Below are 23,914 nucleotides of genomic sequence, written 5' to 3'. Positions count from 1 at the left end.
ATAATGCTGAAATATTGCTAAAACCGACGTAAAAGTAAAGTCATGCACTCACTGTTTTTCATGACCTGGTTCAAAATCGCGTTTGAAACAGTTGTGTATTAGATAATGCATACGTAATTATACTTTGAGGTTGGATATACATATTCTGATTTGTTCCTTATGTCGGTTAAACATACACGCACATAACTAACTGAATTAATGTACTGAATTATATGCAACGTATAATAGATGATGACATACCTGTGGTTCCTCTGTCAAAGTCAAGGCCAGAGAAATGTGCAACTGGTTTCAACCAGATTGAGAAACTGCTGATCTGGATGGTCGTTCCCAGTATCATTATCATATGCTTGATAGGATTGTTCTGCTATTGAATAGAGTATAGGTGACTAATGTTGTTAAGTATGAGCAGATAGAGATGGTACATTCGTATATTCGGTTGTAATGAAAATATAAGATAGTGAAAATAGAAGTTATAAGCCCACAAGTGAACAAATTCTGACATTAAGTTTCATGCTTAATATAGTTTCATTCTATGCCAAGTCCGTTTTATGATTGCTTTGGAAAACAGGATATAACTTGATTACATAATAAAAATAATTATCGTGCATGGTTGGTATTTGGTACTTTCTCAGCGCTTCCAAGCCTAATAGATAAAATAAAGCTTGATTTGGACTCCGACCAGGTCCTGAAGCTCACCTCAAGCCAACGCATAATTGACCATTCTCAGAAAATTCACAGAAAACGATGTAATCAGGCCTATTTGTGTTATTTTTAACAGATATGTATTTTACTTTTTCACATGAACCCAGTCTGGAGTGAGATTTTATCTGTTTTGTTGTGAAAGCGTCACATGAGTAAGAAAAGCGTGCGTCTTAAAGCCAAATGCGTGATAATTGGCAGGTATGCTTTCCGAAATATTTTTAATACACATTTCTTGTAATACTTGGTTAAATCAATACAAGTATCGAATTCGACCAAGGACTATTTGATATTAACGGGTAATATTGTCAAGCTTGTGCTCGTGATATATAAATACACTCACAATGCTCTGTGGTCGAAACACCATTCATCACCAAGTTTTGGTACACCTAGACAGCAGACGATAAGTATGTGTCAAGATCACAAAATGAGTGTAATGTCTGTTTTATGTTATATTTAAGGTGTGACAGGTTTGGAGTGAGGACTTGCGAGCAAGAGCAGTGATGTAAGCGGTGAGCGATTGTTTGTGTTGGAGGTGTGGTCTCCCTGTCTAGAGGAGAATTAGCAAAAATTCAGAGAGAGTTTACCATGCTGAATAACACAAGATGTTTTTTCAAAGTCAATATATTTATCCGTCTTATCACTTCAGGACCAAATTCAAATTTATGTAAAACTAGGTTGATAAAATCTTTAGAAACAACAGTGTCAAATGCTTTTTCAAAATGAATCAGGATCAACAAACCAGGAATGTTTTTGTAGTTTTGTTTCGAACATAATGACATATAGCAGTCTTGTATTTTCGCTAATAGTCTTACCTGGTATAAAACAAGTTTGATTACAGTGAATAAGTTCATCTAAAGTAGCTTTTAATCTATGTGCAATACAGGAGCTGATAATTGGTTTTATGGTAAATATGTCTAAATACCTTATCCAGTGATAACTTCCATTCTGATCCTGTTCCGCTCTGTTTCTGGCTCCCAATTTCAATAACGAGTACTCCAACCAGTACGGCCATATCAAAGATGAACCAACCAGAAAGAAGACAGGTCCGCTTTGTGTCACGTTTTTCCATTTACAGTGACAATGCACTGAAAAGAAACAAAACACGTTTGATAATCTTAAGAACTCTATATGAACGGTTAACAATACCATAGTGTATGAAGTATACTATGAACGATAGACTATATGTGCATGATAAAAATAACTGTATGATATTGCGCAGCTTAGTACAATAACCAGTTCGGAATTTTGAGACCAATTCATTCAACTGGGTACATAACTTATAATAAATGGGGTGGGTGGGGTGGGGTTGGTTTGTCATGATGTTGCTTGAAAGAGGGTTTGAGGCGTAAAACAACAAATAAGCGACACAGCATACCATTATTATCATACCTTTTACGTTGTTAAACACTACGTCGGGCACGGCTAAAGCAACGCAATTCGCTAATGTCGAGTTGCCTCCCTTTATCGGGTCAGAATGTGATTCATGTGTTTCTCACACGCAGTAAAACCTACTTCACCCTCAATTGGCATGTAATAGTACACATGATACTGAACAAAATAGTAAAAAATCACGAACCTTCACCTAATCAGAACATGAAATAGTTTGAATTGTACATGTAAATAATTCATACTTACTTCCCAGGTTTTCTTTTCTTTGCCAAATCTGCAAAGGGTCATTAATGAAATTGAGACGTATGTATGGCATGTGTGCTGATAGCAAAGCTGAACGTCTTACCATGATTGGTAAAGATACAATCATTACGAATAGTGCCCATTCGGTCACGTTATCCTCAAACAACACGACCTAAGTCGGACTAGAGGCGCTAGAGAGTTTCTGGGACTTCAGTCCTGCCCCACAACGAAGCACATGTGATATGTGTGGTCTCACCCTAGGCAAGTGAGTTGGTGAAAATTGGCTCTGTCCACCCAGCAGTAAATTGGGTACCTGGTATGATAAGATAGTAGCCTGAATTTGAAGCCTGAGCGCCTTGTAGGCGACCGGTTGTATTCTCCACAGGGAGTGTTCTGTACGATAATGCGAGATCGCGAGAAAGCAGGATTTGGCCAAAATCTCGCGTTCTCGCAATCTCGCATTCTCGTGTTTTTGGTACATTGCACTTTTTGTCAAAAGTCGACAACGTGAGAATGCGACATTTGTACATGCTGTCAAATCTCGCAATCTCGCAATCTTGACTTGTCAAAAAAGGCCACAAAAACACGAAATCGCGAGAACACGAGAATGCGACATTTTATTTCTCGTGTTCTCGCGATCTCGCGCTTTAGACACTGTCGTTGCGCATGCGTAATATCATAAGGTCAAGGCGCATGCGCATCTTAGTAGTGCTGTGGTCATGCTTTTTCATGCTTTATATTTCCCAAGTAGCATTTACCAAAATTATGACATAGCTTGAAAATGCTATGTAATTTACATACACGATGTGTAGGGTAGTGTATATAAGCCCGCTCCCTTTGTTACAATTTCCTATGTACTTAAACATTCTCAACGTGTTAAATTTTATTTAACAAACGAAATTGTGAATGTGAATGTCAGTAAAAGTGAAAACTTGAAAGTGTCCGGAAGCTCTAAAATATATTGACGTCAGTGAGTGATAAAACAGTGCTTAAAGCCGCATCAATTCGCAGCTACACCGTCAGTTATAGAAATAATCACAGACCAGTGAGTTTGTCCATGATGCAATATCATATACGGCTAGCATATTCATTCAAACAAAATTCTAACAGGCCAATTTGCAGCAGTCGGCTAAAATGAGCGTGTCTGATGTTTTACTCGACACCATATTCGCTACTTCAATAGATTTTCTTCCGCACAATAATGCTTTATGCCATTCTTTTGTCTTCGAGTTCCAAGATATAAAAATACATTTGTATCTCTAATAGTTGTGTTCCTGTGGCAGCCATGATATAGCGGAGTTCCAATGTTATTAACCACAGACTACGGGTTATGAGTGACATATCTGTTTATTTCCATATCGTGGTCGAAGAAGACATCCTGTAATAACAATAATATACACGATATACATAACATAAAATCACATCTGATGAACATGTCATCATAATAAATATAGTGCATAAATGTGCCTGTCAACGATCATACACAGGTATTACGCGATGACTTACGCGATCACGTGTTTACAGTGATATGCAAAATGAGTGTTGGTAAAAAGACTTATAATAATACATAGCATAATGATTAAATAGACAATAGATACTATACAAAGAAACCTATCCTGTGGGTGACACGAAAGTGTATCTGCACATCCAGCAGCCGAACAGTCAACGCATGCAATAATCCCATATAAGTACCATACACTGATCAAATGTAATCTTTGTCAAGTACAGTAGTATATACAGTAGCGGTACGAGATCAAGCCTCTGAAAAGCTTCATTCACGAAATAAAGCTTCTGTCAGGCCCTCATCTCTCCCCGCTATTGTATATACCAGTTTTGCACCCCCAGTTAACTTTCTGGTCACTATGACCGTGAACCGACACTTTCCTGATCACGTGGCACTATTGTGATCGCCCTATGTCGTGTTGACCTCAATGAAACAGTTTAATGTGAATCGCCTATGATCTCTTTGGTGTTCGTAATGAAGACTTGCTGGGCTTTTCGTACCCCCTGTTCTATGTACTTTTTTTTCTCGTCTTCGCTGATAGCAGACTTACGAGACTTGGACCGGATTTCTTGTTTCATCTTATGGTACTTGTCGAGTTCAGAGAGGATTGAACGAAATTCCTCCTCTGAGATCTTACTGTCAGTGAGTGCCGTGGAAATACGCTCACTTACCGTGTTCAGCTTTGCTTCGGCTAGAACCCTGATCTCGTCGTGTTTCAATGCTTTCACGATGCAGTCTGCGGGATGCAAACTTAAACACCAACCCTACCACCCTACAACCCCAGCTGTTATTTCAATGCCTAGCACTATAGGTGCAGCCACGATGGTGGCCAACAACCCAACACCTGCCGCCCTTGTCCCATGCTGGTTGTCGTAAGGACAGTATCATCCCTGTCCACGATATTGAAAGCTCTATGGTACTTCTTACATAGTGCTTTCCGCGTGTCGCCGGTCTTGTTCTAGTTGGCGTTTTACATCACATAACTGTCTCAAAGCGGAATCCGTCTACGGTTTCCAGTGTCTTCGCTTCTTCCTCTACCACTGGGTACAGCCCCATCCTGTGTATATAATATATTCTAAAAATATCTTTAAAATGTATAGCATTTAATCTTTGCACAGTGTATTTGAAGCTTATAAGATCATCGTACAGGGGAAATAGGTGAGAGGCCAATAGGTAACATCATCAAGGCTTACTGAGGGCACTATAGAACCCGTTGAGGGTCCAGTCGTATGTATTGTCACCCGGGTAAAAGTTGCCGTTCCATTACTATCAAAATCGTTCCGAGGTGGACTTCTATGGAGAATGCGGAGCCTGGTTTCACAGTCATAAGGTCAAATTGGGAATCGGGTCGTCAAACCTTAATGCTACCACCCAGCCTGAAACTAACATGTTACCCGTGTGATCAGGCATTAGCTGAGTACTTAGTTTATAATTCGGAATGAAAGCCCCGAGCAAGATCCCATTGTTCCTAATTTCGGAGACATACCTATCTTTGTCTTACGAGATATAAGGTGCGGTGAGGGTCATGTTGATCAACCATTTGGGCTCTATAAAGTCGTCTGCCAGACGCCGCCGTATGTACACGCCGTTTTTTAAGTACGCCGGGCAGATCGAACCCCCATGTGTCTCCTAGGCCCCCGAGTGTGATGTTGGGTCGATGATCGCCATTGCCGCCCGCCGATACATGTTGTCTTTCAAGTGTAGGACGTACAAGGCATCTTCCTCGCCGGGCAGATCGAATCCCTCCGTGTCTCCTAGATCGTTAAGCGTGGCGTTGGGTCGATGACTAGTCATTGTTATATTACTATCATAAGATAGTTTCCAACTGTTTTTCTGATAACTTCTCAGGGGTGCACTTCACCCCCATGAAGTGTATATTGTCGGGTAAGAAGATCTTGGTGAGTGATATCGTGTCTTCCATGGTCACGGTGACCCCCTGCAGACTGGTGTGGGAGTCGACGCCCACCCGCACGTAAACAGTGCAAACGTCATACTGGTGTTGTTTCCCCCACCTGAGTTTGATCCCCTTCAACTTCACGCTGTGGTTCCCCTAGGTAGACTTGGATGACCAGCGTGGAGTTCGCCGGTAGACTCGCCAGGATGTTGACCACACCTTCGAATTCAGACACCACCTGCAATGCCACGTTTTGCACCCCGGGCTTGCTCAACAGCATGTGGGCTGCCATACTCGAGAGTGGGCAGATGATTACACTACGTCTCTGCGCCAGGATGTAAGCCACGAGCAGGGTTCCGTTGTTCACGACTTTGTTTAGGTAGTTGGCTTTGTTCTCCGTGAACACGTAGGGGGAGCTGAGACTAATGTTGAGAAACCAATCCACTCGAGAGGGCAGCAACACCCACTTGTCGTCGTCGGTGAAGACGAGCGTATATGGCTTGTTTCGGGCGACGGTCGTGCTCTCAACATCTTCTAAGTCGAACAGTTTGCCTCCGAACGATTGGTATACCGCCCATCTATCATCACCGATGTGGACTAGGTCGAACCGAGTGCTGAGGGCCTCTCCTGAGGTATCTACTATGTCACCTAGGGTTCTACCGATGGAGGGGACTTCAACGCGTTTGTAAATGCTGTTTTTAAGCTGCAAGGCGTACAATTTACCATCTACTCCGGGGTCGTCGAATCCGCGTGTGTCCCCGAGGTCGGAGATCCCCACATTGATGCATTGTTTCAACTTCATTCCGGGTCCTTGAGCGCTAGTCATTTTATGTGCAGCGTTATGCTGAGGTATCCTATATTCACAGGATTAGGCTTTATATCTAAAACTGATATTACCAACTCAGGGATGGTGCCCCGAGTTAACCTCTTGTACTGCCGCGGTGGAAACGACTCTGTTCTGCCGTCGTTGTACTTCTCCGTTTTCACCGGTACGGCTCTCAGTATCATGGAAGGGTGGCCACCTTGAATGTTGTCCGTTGTGCTCAGCTGACCGAGATGAATGCACAGCTCTCGGTACGGTACTAGGTCGGGTAACTTCGTGCCTGTGACGGTAGTTGTTGGTTTTATCTTGTCCGGCGACATCCCGAGTGTCCTCGCCAATGGTCGGCCGAGCCTCAATGGGTTTATACCATTGTTGGTTAACACAACTGTGCAGTTTGAGTCGTTCATCTTGAGTTCAGCTCCCAAGGGTTTGAAGACCTGGTCGCTTAGCGAGCACACACTGTAGTGGCCGTCAGTTATCTGGTTGTGGGCGCCACTGACGAACAGCTTGTTGTTGCTGGCATTGATGTTAGTACATCGCGGTAGGTAGGTGATATCGCAGAGTGCGACTTCGAGTTGGGCCGACGTGTTATCGATCACGTGCATCAGCTGAACGGACTCATTGCTCGTTATTCCTGGAAGTGTTACGTACATGTTAGAGTATATATACCCATAATATAATACTTTAAAAATGTACAAACTGGGAGTATTTTACCCTAAACCCACACATGAAGATCGTGGTCGACACTGCTGGGCTGTATTTCGGAGCCCAGTTTATAGATGTGTTTAACAGGTATAGGTTTTCTGTGACTAACTTCAAGGCAGTCCACGCCTGGTTTAACACCCTATGCAGTTCTGGCAGAATCAACTCAACTTCGCCGTGTGCTAACGCTACAACGACACTGGGTGTGGCTTGACGTTGACATGTACTACCAGACGTGACTCGGCGGGGACGCAGCAACCCATACGATAGATCAGTCTGTGTTCACGTTTCACATGTACTACCAGGTCCAGGCGTATCCTCACATCACAACAAACGAGATCAGACAGTTACGCTCCGCTCCACAGGACAAAGCATGGGATGCAGTAAACAAGCCTTGATTAAAACGTTGACATCGGGCCGACCACCAACACACAAAAATCGCAGGGAGCACGAGGCCTGTGGGTTTGGATACGTGGTCGTCCGATGGGGATTAAACGTTGATTATCGAAAGCTCCCTGTAGTGTACAGGGGGGAAACCGTCCCGACGCGGGGGTCCGAAAAGTTTCTAAAGTGTTTGCAGGAGGAAGAGAAAACTATCAGGAATACACTGTACACAGTAGCTCCCATGCGTATGACTCAAGCCGACCGGCTAGCTCACGGCTGCAGCACTCACTGTCATGTGTGTGATAAACCGCTGAACGGCGATTCGGTGAGGGATCACTGCCATGTCACTGGTAAGTATAGAGGCGCCGCTCACAGCACGTGCAACCTCAAGCTCAGAGTCAACCCCAAGACAATCAACATCCCCGTGGTCTTCCACAACTTGAGAGGGTACGACTCTCACTTGATCATGCAGGCCATCGCGAGGGTTGACGGCAACCTGACGTGCATCCCCAACAACATGGAGAGATACATCTCCTTCAGCTTGAATGGCCTGAGGTTCATCGACTCGGTTCAGTTCCTCCTGTCGTCACTCGACAGTCTGGTCAAGGCCAACGCTACCTTCCCCATCACTGATCGATACACCGACGCCGAGACTCGACCCCTGCTGATGAGGAAGGGCGTGTACCCCTACGAGTACATGGATGGCTGAGCCAAGTTCGACGAGACCCGACTGCCTCCCATCGGCCGATTTTACAGCAACCTGACCGACTCGACAATAACCCCAGACGATTACTCGCACGCGATTAACGTATGTAATAAACTGGGCTGTAAGAATCTGGGTGACTACCACGACCTGCACTTGAGAACAGACGTACTCCTGCTAGCCGACGTGTTCGAGACGTTTAGGAGGACGTGTTTCAAGCAGTATCAACTCGACCCCGCATGGTACTACACCAGCCCAGGTCTCTCTTGGGATGCCTTGCTGAAGAAAAAAGGAGTTAAGCTGGAATTGCTCACCGATTACGACATGCTCTTGTTCATTGAGAAAGGCTTGTGAGGTGGGATCTCCATGGCTGCCAAATGCTACACAAAAGCAAATAATAAATATGTGAAGGGCTACGACTCGAGCAAGCCAACCACTCACATCCTCTACCTCGATGCCAACAACCTGTACGGCTGGGCCATGAGCCAGTATCTACCCACAGGGGATTCGAATGGGCATCACCTGAGATCGATGTTATGAGCATCGCGCCAGATTCGAACAAAGGCTATATCCTCGAAGTGGACTTGGAATACCTCAAGGCATTGCACACATCGCACAACAGCTACAGCCTGGCCCCGAACGTTTGAGGGTTAACCCGGACTGGATGTCTGAGTACCAACATAATTTGCTGGGTGGGCGGGTGGCAGACGTTGAAAACTAGTGCCCAACTTAATGAATAAGACCAAGTACATCGTTCACTATCGCAAAATACAGCTGTACCTGTCGTTGGGTATGAGGCTGACCAAAATACACAGGGTGCTCGTGTTCGACCAGAGCCCCTGGATGGAGCCCTACATCAGAATGAACACGGACCTGCGAAAGCTGGCCACCAGTGACTTTGAGAAAAACCTCTACAAGCTCATGAACAACTCGGTGTTTGGTAAGACGATGGAGAACCTGAGGAAACGCGTGACCGTGAAGCTGGTTCGGTCGAAAGAGGAAGACAAGCTCAGGAAACTGATAGCCAGCCCGGCATTCAAGATAACACCGATGACCTGGTGGCACATGATAAATTCACTGTTTTACGAACTCAAATCAAACACCTGATGTATGACTTTACAGGTGTCAAGAAGTACGCTGTACACGGACACAGATTCCCTGCTGATGGAGATTCGAACCGAGGACGTGTACGAGGACATGAGGAAACGCCTCGATTTGTACGACACCAGCGACTACCCCAAGGACCATGCCATGCACAGCACGGTAAATAAAAAAGTGCTCGGCAAGATGAAGGACGAGTGTGCCGGCACGCCCATAGCCGAGTACATAGGCTTGAGACCCAAGATGTACTCCATCCTGAAGGCCGACAACGGTGAGATCCGAAAGGCGAAGGGTGTCAAGAAGTACGTGGTGAAACAACACACCAAACACGCCAGATTCAAGGAAGCCCTGTTCAAGACCCGCACCTTCAGACATCAAACGAACACGCTGAGAAGCGACGGGCACAGGATATACGGACTGACGATAAACAAGACGTCCCTGTCGCCGATGGACACGAAGCGTTGGATAGCCATCGACGGGATCAACACGTACGTGTACGGGCATGAGAAAATTGAACCAAGAACATAAGTGTATATATACGATGTCACGGAACCAGAGAAAGTTTGAGGCTATTTACTACAGCCTGCGTGGGTACTGGAAAGGAGCTAGCGCCGTACATAAGCAGGCCAAAGTGGCCCTGTGGCAGATCTATTTACCGGCACCACGCTACATGCCTAGAAGGAAGTTCGGCATTACCGTACCCAATAGCGTCCACCAGGCCGACCTCCTGTTCCTACCCCACGACAGGAGGTACAAGTATTCCCTAACCGTCGTTGACGTTGCCAGCCACTACAAGGAAGCCGAACCCTTGACCGCGAAGGATGCGGCCCAAGTAGCCCGCGGATTCAAACGCATATACAAACACAGTCCACTGACACTGCCCACAGAGCTGCAAGTCGATCCCGGGCGGGAGTTCATGGGTGCTGTGTCACAACTGCTAGCCAAACACGATACCAAGGTCAGGCGTGGCGCGGCCGGAGCCCATCGCAGCCAAGCCATAGTCAAGAGATTCAATCGGACTTTGGCCGAGCGCTTATTCGGGCACCAGTATGCGAGAGAGATGGTCAACCCAGAAAAACGATCGACGGAATGGGTAGCGCGGCTACCTCAGGTGGTGTCGGCTATCAACCACGAAACCACCCGTCTCACCGGCAAGAAACCAGCCGACGCTATCAAACTGAAATCTGTGGTGGCTGAGTCGGCTGCACCATCGCGTGGGAAGGAGAAACAGATACCCGATAGGGCCCTCGTGAGGTACCTCTACCAGCCGGGGGAACACTCGGAAACGAGCCACCGATCCGATATGGTCAGTCAAAGCTTACAACATAGATAAAGTAGACATCAAAGCCGACGAGCCAAACTTGTACTACTTGAAAGATGGGCCAGGGAGAGGTTTCGTCAGAGAGGAATTATTGGTCATACCATACGGCACAATGTTGCCACCGAAGGAAAATATTTAACACTTACCTTACCAAGTAATCCCAATAGTATCCTATCACCAACTGTTTCCTATCAACACGACATAGGGCGATCACAATAGTGCCACGTGATCAGGAAAGTGTAGTGACCAGGAAGTTAACTGGGGGTTCAAAACTGGTATATACAATAGCGGGGAGAGATAAGGGCCTGACAAAAGCTTTATGGTACTTTTTACGACCATCACGATTTGAGAATACTATTTGTTGCGATTTCGTAGGCTTTGAGACGTTCATAACGATCTGCTACCTTTTGTTACCGTCTGTTTAGACAAAGAAGGGCGATTAAACACGATTGTAACACGATTCTCGGACAGCATGAGTTACTTTGGAGCCCTTTCCTTTTCCCTTGCCCTTTTTCGATCCCATCTACCATATTTTTACAATGAAATAGTGTGATATGGCTTGCAGTTGGATAACAATGAATTTCTTCTGGCAGCGTGACACAATTTATAGGAAAGCACACCAAACGCAGAAGAACGTGTCGCAGCACAAGAGAGCGTAATAGATCGTGATAGATCGTGGACGCTATTCGTAGTACAGCGTGTTAAAAAGTTCATAGAAATGCATTGAATCGTAATTATTTTTAGAGCTATATAGATTGTGTACAACGTGACATAGAGTAGAAGATCTTAATAGAATCATAACAGATCGTAATAGATCTTTATAGAATCGCAATAGATCTTGGTAGAATCGTGGGACAATAGGACTAACATCTGGTACTCGTTATTACGATGTATTACGATCATCCATACACAATCCACGCTTTCTCACGCTCTTATACGATTTTTTCCATACTCTACTACGCGGTACCGCGTTCTGGAAGCGATAGCAAAAACTATCGGCATGATCGTACCAAAACATTAAACATGTTTAATATTTTGCCACGATTATCATGATGCCTCACGATCATGGATATCTCTTGCGATCACCACGATTTGGATCTGCGATCTCTCACGCTTTATGAGATAATCTATACTGAATACACCCTGTCTTAAACTGCCTGTGTAAAAACAACGTCCTTCCTTCAAAAGATTAACCGCCAATAAGTTGATTGATTGCTCATTATTGGCTAACTAAAGTATTTTTTTTAAAAGAATGGCGGACATCATGCAATTAGTTGCCAGGTGTTCTATCATGGGTGACCAATGAGACTGGTGTTCGGAAAAAAAGTCATGAGACTATACACCAATGTGAAAAACCTGAAACGATATATTGCTTTTTCGCATAATAGACTGTTAAAAGATACATGACATGGAACAGGATTCTTTGTCAGCTGCAGATGAATGGCATATCGTCCCTTTATGTGGATATTGATAGAACATGGTAATAACCTGGCATTGTTGCTGTAACTTTAGTCTATTTTAATTTTAATGTTTGTATTTTGCTTTTATTCATTGTTGTAGCATTCAACAGAATCACTTTTTTCGCCGTGAAGCAAATAAAAAAATTGATTACTCATTTCCTGCTGACTGGATTCCGTCCTATTGCACAACTTAGTACAATAACCAGTTCAGAATTTTGAAACCAACTCATTCGACTTGATACATGATATTAATCAGTATAATTTTTATGCATCTAATCACTTGTATATTAAAACACTATGCTCCTTCTAATCATTGCAAACACGTCGTGCAGCGTGTTCTGTCGTACAGCGTGCGGAAATCTGGAAATCGTGGAAATCTCAAAACGAGGCTCGGCCGCTAGAAAAGTCTGGTACGGACTTGATATTATATCAATCACATTGTTTGTTACAAAAATAAAGTCAATATGTGCAAAGAACACATAACAGGTGTAACCAGTCAGTCAGATGAATTGTGAATCATTGTACGACCTCTTATAAACCAATCTGATTTTGTCTGTAGTAAAGTATGATCCTTCCAGAATCAGGTAGACCTCTGCTGTGACTTTGCACAGATCATTTCTAAACCTAAGTTTTGAAGTACACGTTTCGAAACTGCATATCATGTCAAATTTCGACCATTTCATAATCTGGGTTTTGAAATGACCCTTATTTATGATTGATACAACTTTGTCTTGCTATCACTCATCGTAAAATATCACATTATGAAAATTTCCAATATTTAGTGGCGATAACTGGTTTCGAACCCACACTCTTTTGCTCTCTTGCTTGGCGGATTTATCCACTAGGCTACGAAGGATCGCTGTGAAGAATGAGATTATTTGTCAGTGTGAACCATGTGTTCCTCACAAAACGGGTACTGTGGGCAGTGCACGTGCAGGACACGGGTAGTGCGTGCATTGCGGACTGTTCCATCATTTGTGGGCTGTTCAATCAATGTTCTTCTGCTCAGTACATGAACACAAAACATTTGCACAAATTGAAAATATTACATATTTGTGTTTTACATTCAAGACGGTTCATAAGTTGGATAAAACACTCCTCCTCGGTTTTGGTAGCAAATGTCGACCCGAGGGATTATCCCGACTCTGTGGATTTACATTTGCTACCAAAACCTCGGAGTCGTGTTTTATCCTTTACTTTAAACAGGGACAGTCTGTGACCTCTCAGTTAACGACACGCTGCCTAAACCTCGACATAAAATATAGAAATACGCCTTTTTAAAACTTTAAAATTAAAATTAATTTGTAAATACCCTTTTCTTATGAAAAAAGGAATTGGAATCTAATGTAACTGTAGTTGTTTGTATCGTCATTTTACCTTCACAAGAGAAAATTCGGATCGGATGAAAAGTAGGTCATTGTCAGAATTGATTGATGAAACTCATGTTTCTGTTTGGTAATGATGCAACATACACTAGGTCGCACTTCGGGCGTGTGTGTGTGTGAAATATGATTCACGTTGGCAATCTATACAATGTCTAGATATTCCAGTCATGTTAAATATTCACGATAAGTGTATGCAGATCGTGCGCTTCTTAATAAGTTTCAAAATGCATAAAAATATGATAATAAACTAATAACGATTATAAAACAAAATATAAAGACGTACATTGACTTCGTTATTTTTCAGTCCTAACATTTTTACCACTGGTAGATGGTAAACTGCAAATGTTTTCATTTCTTATCATCATAATGAAGATGACAATATTTTCAAGTAAAAAAGATTTCATCTTTGTTCATCAATTTATACTTATCCCATCAATTGGGCATGCGGATGGCGCAGCAGATACATTTCTATGTCACGATTTTCAGAAACACGAGAACGCGACATTGCGACACTTGACAAATCTCGCGATCTTGCGATCTTACGTTCTCGTGCTTCTGTACCAATTGCCCATACAGTTCTATGTAACAATTTTTGGATTTAGGTCAGGACTATAGCTTGGCCAATCTAATAATGTCATATTTCTGGTCCGTAACCAGGCCTGTGAATGCTTTGAACGATGTTTTGGGTCGTTGTCCTGCTGGAAAATAAAAAAAATCCGTAGTACACGTGAGCAGATGGAAGTAAATGTCCCTCGAGAATATCTGTGTACCACTCACTGTTCATATTCCCTTCAAATACACAGAGGGGCGTTGCCCATAACACAGATATGCCACCCCACAAGTAATATATACAATGATAGTCCGAGATCAAGTCCAACAAAAGCCTCTGTAAAGCTTTATTTCATTAATAAAGCTTTTGTCAGGCCCTTAGATCTCGCCACCATTGTATATACTACTTTTGAATTCCCAGTTAACTTCCCAGCCACACGTGACACTATTGTGTCACTATAACCGCGAACTAGCACTTTCCTGATCACTTGACACTATTGTGCCAGCCCTATGTCGCGTTGACCTCGAGGAAACAGTTTTATTGAGAGCACAAAAATGGTCAGGACTACTAGATTGGTACTACCTTTTGCATTTTTTTCCCCGCAACAGTAGTCGAAAATTTCCAATTAGAGATTTGGTAGTTCCAATGTATAGCACTACATATAGCAGAAGATGGCAACCGAAACGACTTTCCAACCAATGGGCCTGCGGGTCGAAAAGTCTGTAGGAGCACATCTACTCCTAGAAAATACTGTAGACAGCAATCTTGTGTCGAATATCGCCAGCGCCGTCTATCTTGCTGGCCATCTTGGTAGAACAAATCTACAACCTTTGGAAGGTCTACCTACATTCGTAGACGATATTTACGTGTTTGGCTACCTCCAACGCAAAGACTGCATTTGCAAGAACGCCAAGATATCCTGTACGACTGGAAGGGAAGGTTCTGCACAACTCGTCGTTTCCAGAATCTCCATCGCAGTACAAGAGTCTTTGGCAAACCCCAAACATGTGCAAACAAATATCCTACACACGATAGGAATACGAGAAGACAACTGTGGAGCAATACGGAGCACCATTACTAGAATAGAGATAGAGACCGGAAAGAAAGCGAAAGACAAGTGGCAAGAACTATATCCGGAAGAGAAGGCATACGCTCTATTCGTAGGAAAGATAGACGTTTCCGAAATACCCATCGGCAAGCTACAAACATCGATTCCAAAACTAGAACGCCAACTACTAGCACACGGCTATGGGCTATATTCTATCGACTATACAAGAGATTTCTCTGGTGTACTGGACCGCAAGCGACTGGTGGAATACCTTTGGAAGAAACATGGTTTCCGAGAGCAAGGAGACTTGTCTTCTGCTATGCAGACGAACAGTCCAACAATTCTAGACAATACGGGTAGTGTTGGGGCCCACGTCTGTACTTGGGTCGAAACCTGGAATGGCTATACAATGTGAACGAAACTCTACAACAAGGTTGTTTCCAATTTCGAAGCAGGAGAAGTCCTGGAGCAAATCGGAGGACATCTGGCAGACTATGTGGATTGCCCAAACCAACACTTGCGGAAAACTTTCCTGCATCCAGACGTGCAAGCCCGTGGTTGTACTTGCATAGAAGTTTCGCTCTACACACATCCACACACCTCGGAAGAAATAGCAAACGATTTGGTAGAACAAACTCTAGAGATGGTATCTCCTCCAGACGCCAACTTGTTTGTAGTACAACCAGCAAAACAATGGGAAAACCTATCGAAATGTCTAGACCGCTGTCTCGTTCTGGCAGATCGCCCGCCCACAGGGCACCATCTTCGTAGTTTTGTATGCACATTCGGAGATGGGTAGAATTTCTGGGGTCCATATTGCTCCTACAAGAGCAGACGACGATGCTACGTGGGAGAAAGCGATAGAATGGGCTGCAGCAGATTTTGGGGGTACGAGATCACTTTCAAGAAAGGTCGCTGTAAAGCTTTTCTTCATTAATAAAGCTTTGTCAGGCCTTAGATCTCGCCCCCATCGTGTCTACTACTTTTGAATCCCCAGTTAACTTCCCGACCCCACGTGCCACTTCCTGATTACGTGATAGCTCTATGCCGCGTTGACAGGAGGTAACATTGTGCCGTACAGTATGATCAATAATTCCTCTCTAACGAGCCCTCTCCCTGGCCCATCCCTCAAGTAGTACAAGTTCGGCTCGTCGGCTTTGATGTCCACTTTATCTATATTGTAAGTTTTGACTGACCATATCGGATCAGTGGCTCGCTTACGACTATCACCCTCGTGCTCCCCCGGCTTGTATAGGTACCTCACGAGGGCCCTATCTGGTATCTGTTTCTCCTTCCCATGCAATGGTGCAGCCGACTCTGCCACTATTGATTTTAGTTTGATAGCGTCGGCTGGTTTCTTGCCAGTGAGCTGAGTGGCTTCATGGTTGATGGCCGACACCACCTGAGGTAGCGGCGCTACCCATTCAGTCGATCGTTTCCCCGGGTTGGTCATCTCTCTCGCATTCTGATGTCCGAATAAGCGCTCAGCCAAAGTCTTATTGAATCTCTCAACTATGGCTTGGCTGCGATGGGCTCCGGCCGTGCCACACCTGACCTTGGTATACTGTTTGTCCAGCAGGTGTGACACGACACCCATGAACTCCCGCCCGGGGTCAACTTGCAGCTCTGTGGGCCACGTCAGCGCACTGCGTTTGTATATGCGTTCGAATCCGCCGGCTACCTGGGCCGAGTCTTTCGCGGTCAATGGTTCGGCTTCCTTGTAGCAACCGGCAACGTCCCAGACGGTTAGGGCATACTTGTACCTCTTGTCCCGGGGTAGGAACAGGAGGTCGGCCTGGTGAACGCTATTGGGTTCGGTAATACCGAACTTTCTTCTAGGCACGTAGCGTGGTGCCGGTAATAGAGGGCTTGTTTTTCAAGCCACGCTTTGGCCTCCTCCGGGGGTACTCGCGCCATTTTAGCCAGCTTATGTACGGCGCTAGCTCCTTTCCAGTACCCACGTGGGCTGTAGTAAATAGCCTCAAACTTTCTCTGGTTCCGTGACATGTCGCCCAGATATATATACACCTATGTTCTTGGTTCATTTTGCTCATGCCCGTATGCGTACGTGTTTATCCCATCAATAGCTATCCAACGCTTAGTGTCCATCGGCGACAGGGACGTCTTGTTTATAGTCAGTCCGTATATCCTATGCCCATCACTTCTAAGCGTGTCATTTCTTGGGCAGCATCCATCTTGTATACTATTATTATTATTTTTCCCCTTCTTAAATTGGCAATGCTTTGCTGTGATAATTTAGTTTTAATAATATAATACCCGATGCAGGCGAAACACAGCGAAATGAAGGTTAAGTTGCACACGACTAGCACTTCAAAAACAACCATAACTATAACTATAACTGATAAGTGCTAAACGCTAGGCATTTGCTAAGCATTGCTAAGCTTTGCTAAGTATTTGCTAAGCACTAAGCATTGCTAAGCTAAAACACCCTATAGGCCCCTTTAAATTTGTTGTGATAAGCTTTCAACCAGTCCTGCAGACGTGTTTCCGGGTCGACTCTGTGTACATCCGGGACCGTCATCACCCAAGGTCTTTCCGTGTACGTTCTATTCATGTGCAGAGTAGGGCACATGATAATGATATTGTCGAACACATCCCGGTAGTACCCCTCCAACATATCCAGCACGAAAACGGTCTTCCCACAGCCCGTCTGCCCACACACTATGGCGCAGTGTGGGTCGCGGGGCAAATCAATACCGCCAGGCAGTGGCCTACTGCCATCAGTAGATGGCTTGCACGAATCTCCCATTGTCTATATTAAGTTGCGCGTCCATAATAACGTACAGATATAATTTCAACTTGCCCGTGGGTTGAGCCTTCTTGGTTATCTGTATCGTTATCCCCTCACTGCCGTTGGGAGTTTATCGTCATCCGTGGATCGCATGTCCAACCACAGCGCGTACTTGGTGGTCAGGTATTCACCGATCTGCACGGAGGATAGGTCCAGGTCTTTGGTTATGTGGTGTTGTTTGGCCGGTAGCTGGTATGCCCTCATACCATGACTGAACAGCTGGTTGGGCACGCCCCCGATGGTCACTTCCACCTTTTCAATCTCGGGGTTGAAAAACTTCTCGCTGTCCCTTCGGAACGGCTCGTAATCCTCCACGGGGACGACCAGGATGCCTTTCATTGATCGCGCCGGCAAGTTCAGGTTGATATTCCACACAGTGTCGCTCTTATCCCGCACGACCGATCTATGTCTCAGTATGCGGTCGTACAGGATGGCCATCTTCCCCGAGTACTGGTTTCGAACCTGCCTGGCCAGCTCCGGGCTAGTGACCATGTCGAACTCCAGAGAGATGTTGTCAATGGTGTAACTGGCCTAATCGCCGTTCGGCATACGCACGACTTTGCTGTAGTCGTTAAACATGAGCTCGTATTCAAGCCTATCACCCAGCGCGGCCTGGTAAAACGGCGCGTGTTCGGTGAGCAACTCGAAGTCGAGCGGCACGCAGAACCTGTTCCCGTACGCTTGGGCGATGGCCTTTTCAACTTCCGTGATCTTGTCTAGCTGGTCTGCCGTCAAGCTGTATCCCATGCGCAACCGGGTCGATTTGCTGATGCCCTGGTACACGTCATTGACGCATTCTCCCTCGCTTTTCCAGAGGTCCCCGTAGCAGTCAAAGACGTCGCTGTCGTCGATGCTCAGCACCTCGTTACCGCTGATCTTGTTGGTGGTTTTCTTGATGATGGCTCGACCTACATTCCGCACTAGCTCGCGTTTGTCGTTGTCGGAGGTCAGCGTGAGGTTGAACGTCAGTCGAACCGTGCCTGGTACGATGAGGTCATTCTCACCCAGGTTTGGGAATCTAACCAGCAGCGTTTGGTTCTGGTCTATCTTGCTGGGATTGTTGGTGATGGTCACCGACTGGCGCACGGCTCTGATGCCTAGAGGCTCTCTTGATCTTCGGAAAGGATCTAGTTTCCTACCATACATTGTTATATAGATAAAATATAAAAGTTTAATATAAATAATGGCTGAAGGCGGTCATGAGTACATCCCTATGGATGATATGTGGGATGATAGTGCCCAGGCGTTCGGGGAGGATGACACCACATTCACGAACAACCCCTTAAGTGCTGAACTTGTACAGCCGGCCGTCGATGATTATTACGCCGCAGTTGAAAAGAGAGACAACATGAAGCCGTTGGTACGAGACTATGCCAAGTTTACCATCGATAAGAAGGGCACGCTGCGATTGAAGGCTCACCCGGGGGTCGATATCATGAAAAAAGACGGGAAAGGACCGTATGCTTTGTCAACACTCACCAGTCGCCCTGGTGGGAGTCAACTGCTCCGTGATGAACTAGGCTTCATAGATTACGGTGGCGCACGGCCTAAGCTTCCCCCGAAGGTCGTCCAAGATCTGCAAGCAGCCAGGCCCGAACTCAGTAATACTGGGGACGTACCCCAACGTGCTAAAGAAACATCAGACAGTCTCGAAAAAATATTGGCCACGTACCATGCCAACCCCTTGCCGGGCCTCGAATTTACCCTGAGGGAACTGCGAGGCCTAGACGAAGCCTTGAAACATGTACGCGGAGAACTCGTGAACAACATGGGGAAACTGAACGAAGTCGACGAGCACATCGCTCGCGAGAAAATAAAACTCACCGAATCAGGACGGTGATATGAAACGTCGTATCGAGGAGAGAATAAAAAACTTGGAAGACGAGAGACGGACTCGGTTGGAATCCGCTTCCTCGAACCGGGAAGCCCTCCGATCCCAGATCAGTCGTGTACGGGAAACCATCGATCGAGTCCTAAATGAGGACACCACGTTGGCCAACAGGATCCGAATCCTCTTCCGAGAGCAAGGCATCACCATCGCCAGCATTCTGACTGCATTGGGCTTCATCATATCAACCCTGGTCGTGTCATTGATGCCTGCCGGCGGCAGTGGTACACCAACACCACCAAGGTGGTGGCGCCAGAGACTGGATAAAAAAACACCTGAAATCCCTCGGGGAGGCCCTGGCTAAACTGGCTGGTAAGGCCGCCGAAGCCCTGCCCGGCATCCTGGGTAGCATCGTCTCGTGGCTGCTGAGCTCTCTGGCTAAAACTGCCACGTGGCTCGGCCAAAACCTGTGGGCAGCCATCGTCGCCGTGGTGGGGCTGGTGTACGTAGCGGCTAAGGAATTTTTAACCAAATGAGTCCCAAACCGACCGCTACCCCACCAACCACCAGGGCTGTTTTACGATCGATGTGCTGCTGATTGGATTGTGGGGGTTGGGCTGTGGGGGTGTTGGTTGAACCCTGGGCTCCGGGGGTGGTACGACTATACCCGTTTCACCGGTCGTGGGTGGTGGGACGTGGGGGGTGTTAACATCGGGGTTGACGCCCAACTTTTGGTCCGCCGTGGCTATGACTATTTCGTTGTTGTAGCCCACCACTTTTTTTACTCTCAGTTGCATATCGCTCGGAGCCATGTACAGTCCCACGTCGAAGACGTAGTCGACTTTCGACCGGGCGTATTCCAACACGTCTTGGTAGCGTTTGATGGCACTCGGGAGATCAACTGGAGCATTGATAGCATCCTCAACGTTAACAACGAACTGTTTCTGAGCGTCGTAAGCAGTCCCCTTACCGAGGATGTTGGAACGCGTTTGCGTCTGCGCACCCAACAGCGCCCACACGTACGTTCGAATCGAGTCGTTCAATCTGGTGACACCGGCACGAGTAAACCCTTTCGACGTGTCCAGCATGAACATTTTCCAACCGTCTGCGGTTGACTGCTCCACTTTCTGGACGGTGAAAGCAACACCACCTTTAAAGTTCATACGGTCATCCCGCCATTCATTACTCGACAAAGCAAAGTCCTGGCGTAGTACATCTCGTTTCAGTAAATCATCACTGACTTCTTTCACGGGTCGCCCCCCATTATATGGAATACCCAACCCGTGGTTCGGCCCCGGCAAACGCCAATCCGTCTTCGGGTTTAGTTCGAATTCGTTGCAAATACGTTCGTAGGCCCGTCTATCGTACTGGTTGTTTACTGCGTCCCACGCCTTGTCCTGTGGGAGCGGGGCGCTGATCTCTTTAAGGATACGCCTGACCTGGTAGTACACGTGAAACGTGAACACAGACTGACTCAGCGATCCATGCCAAGTGTCGGTCAATGCCACACCACACCCCGTTGTAGCGCACCACACGGCGAAGTTGAGTTGATTCTGCCAGAACTGCATCGGGTTGTTGAACCAAGCGTGGACTGCCTTGACGTTAGTCACCGAAAGCTTATACCAGTCGAACACATCTATAAACTGGGCGTCGAAATACATCCCAGCAGCGACCACAATCTTCATGTGGGGGAAATCTATGTCCAGTTTAGGGTAAAACACTCCCGGGGAGTACATTTTAAAAGTATTATATAATGAGTATATATACTCTAACATGTACATAACACTTCCAGGAATAACGAGCGGCGAGGCCGTTCAGCTGATGCACGCGATCGATAAATCGTCGGGTCAACTCGAAGTCGCACTCTGTGACATCACCTACCTACCACGATGGACTAACATCAACGTCAACAACAACAAGCTGTTCGTCAGTGGCGCCCGCAACCAGATAACTGACGGCTACTACAGCGTGTGCTCGCTAAGCGATGAGGTCTTCAAGCCCCTGGGAGCCGAACTCAAGATGAACGACTCAAACGGCACAGTGGTGTTAATCAACAACGGAAGAAACTCCTTGAGGCTCGGTCGACCATTGGCGAGGACACTCGGTATGCCGCCTGACGAGATAAAACCAACAACTACCGTCACAGGCACGAAGTTACCCGACCTAGTACCGTACCGAGAGCTGTGCATTCATCTCGGCCAGCTGAGCACAACGGACAACATTCAAGGTGGGCACCCTTCCACGATACTGAGAGCCGTTCTGGTGAAAACGGAGAAATACATCGACGGTAGAACCGAGTCGTTTTCACCGCGGCAGTATAAGAGGTTAACCCGGGGCAACATCCCTGAGCTGATAATATCGGTGTTAGATATAAATCATAATCCTGTGAATATAGGATACCTCAGCATAACGCTGCACATAAAATGACTAGCGCACAAGGCCCCGGGATGAGGTTGAAAAATGCATCAATGCGGGGATCTCCGACCTCGGGGACACACGCGGATTCGACGACCCCGGAGTAGATGGTAAATTGTACGCCTTGCAACTGAAAAACAACATTTACAAACGCGTTGAAGTCCCCTCCGGTGGAACAATAGGTGATATAGTAGATACCTCAAGAGCGGTCGTCAACACTCGGTACGCCCTAGTCAGCACCGGTGATGATAAATGGATAGTATACCCATCGTTCGGGGGCAAACTGTTCGACATAGAAGATGTTGAGAGCACTACCGTCGCCCGAAACAAGCCATATACGCTCGTCTTCACCGACGATGACAAGTGGGTGTTGTTACCCGCTAAAGGCGACTGGTTTCTCAATATTAGGCTCGGTTCCCCCTACGTGTTCACGGAGAACAAAGACAACTACCTAAACAAAGTCGTGAACAACGGAACCCTGCTCGTGGCTTACGTCCCGGCTCAGAGACGTAGCGTAGTCATCAGCCCAGTCGCCAGTATGGCAGCCCACATGCTATCGAGTAAACCGGGAGTGCAAGACGGGGCATTGCAGTTGGTGTCTGAATTCGCTGGCGTGGTCAACATCGTGGCGAGCCTACCGGCGAACTCCACGCTGATCATCAAAGTCTACCTAGGGGAACCATCGACGGATGAAGTCGAAATAGTGAAGGGGGTTAAACTCGGGTGGGTGAAACGGCACCAGTATCAGGTTTGCACTGTTTACGTGCGGGTGGGTGTCAATTCCCACACCAGTCTGCAGGGGGTCATCGTGGCCGTGGAAGACACGATATCACAAACCAAGATCTTCCTACCCGACAACATACACTTCATGGGGTTGAAGTGCACCCCTGAGAAATTATCAGAAAAACAATTGGAAACTATCTCGTAATAGCATTATAGCAATGTCCAATCGGCATCGGCCCAACGCCACGCTTAACGATCTCGGAGACACGGAGGGATTCGATCTGCCCGGCGAGGAAGACGCCTTGTATGCCCTACGCTTGAAAGACAACGTGTATAGGCGGGCAGCAATAGTCGATCATCGCCCCAACGTCACACTCGGGGATCTAGGAGGCATAGAGGGATTCGATCAGCTGGCGAGGAAGACACCTGTATCCTACTCTTTAAAAACGGCATACGGCAGTCCCTAGCAGACTATAAAGAACCCAAATGGTTGATCAGCATAACCCTCACCGCACCTTATATCTCATTAGACAAAGATGGATATGTCTCCGAAATTAAGAACAACGGCTTCATCCTCACGTCTTTCATTCCAACTCGCGAAAAGATGATAGTTTCTAAAATACCATTTTACTTGGGCAACGTGTTAGTTTCATCCGGGTGGTCACAGTTAATGCCCAACTGCCCCGATGTCATAGCAGGGTTTAGGACTATGGCCCCAGGCTCCACACTCATCATAGAAGTTGCTTATAAGGGCGAGTTTGATGATTCAGGCCTGAACCCAGAGCTGCGACTTTTAGATGGGGTGAAAATAAGTTGGTAAACCTTCGCACACATCCCCATACGTTGCCGTATCGTTATACTATTGGGGAACCAGCCACTGAGATTACTGCCCCCCTTAATAGACGACTTGAATGTTAGTATACTTCA

The 23,914-nt window shown here is 46.2% G+C and overlaps 1 long non-coding RNA gene across 3 annotated transcripts in view; it reads right to left on the bottom strand.

Annotated features, from left to right (window-relative positions):
* Positions 1-293: 293 nt before the first annotated feature.
* The window catches only part of LOC124273582, a 48,262-nt gene continuing 24,641 nt past the window's right edge, over positions 294-23,914 (bottom strand). The window contains exons 1-4 of one of the 3 annotated variants that reach the window (XR_006897697.1): positions 2,338-2,367; positions 1,625-1,787; positions 1,043-1,088; positions 294-364 (exon numbers count right to left, since the gene is read on the bottom strand). This is a non-coding gene — a long non-coding RNA (uncharacterized LOC124273582). Of the gene's footprint in view, positions 365-1,042; positions 1,089-1,624; positions 1,788-2,278; positions 2,368-23,914 lie in introns of those variants that run through there. The other 2 variants (XR_006897702.1, XR_006897692.1) reach the window with 2 other exon arrangements.

This window comes from Haliotis rubra, unplaced genomic scaffold, assembly GCF_003918875.1.
Source record: "Haliotis rubra isolate DU_JTF1 unplaced genomic scaffold, ASM391887v1 Scf1035, whole genome shotgun sequence".
Classification (NCBI taxonomy): Eukaryota; Metazoa; Mollusca; class Gastropoda; order Lepetellida; family Haliotidae; genus Haliotis; species Haliotis rubra.
Note: the sequence above shows the minus strand (reverse complement) of the source record. Positions and strands in the feature narration are given on the sequence as shown.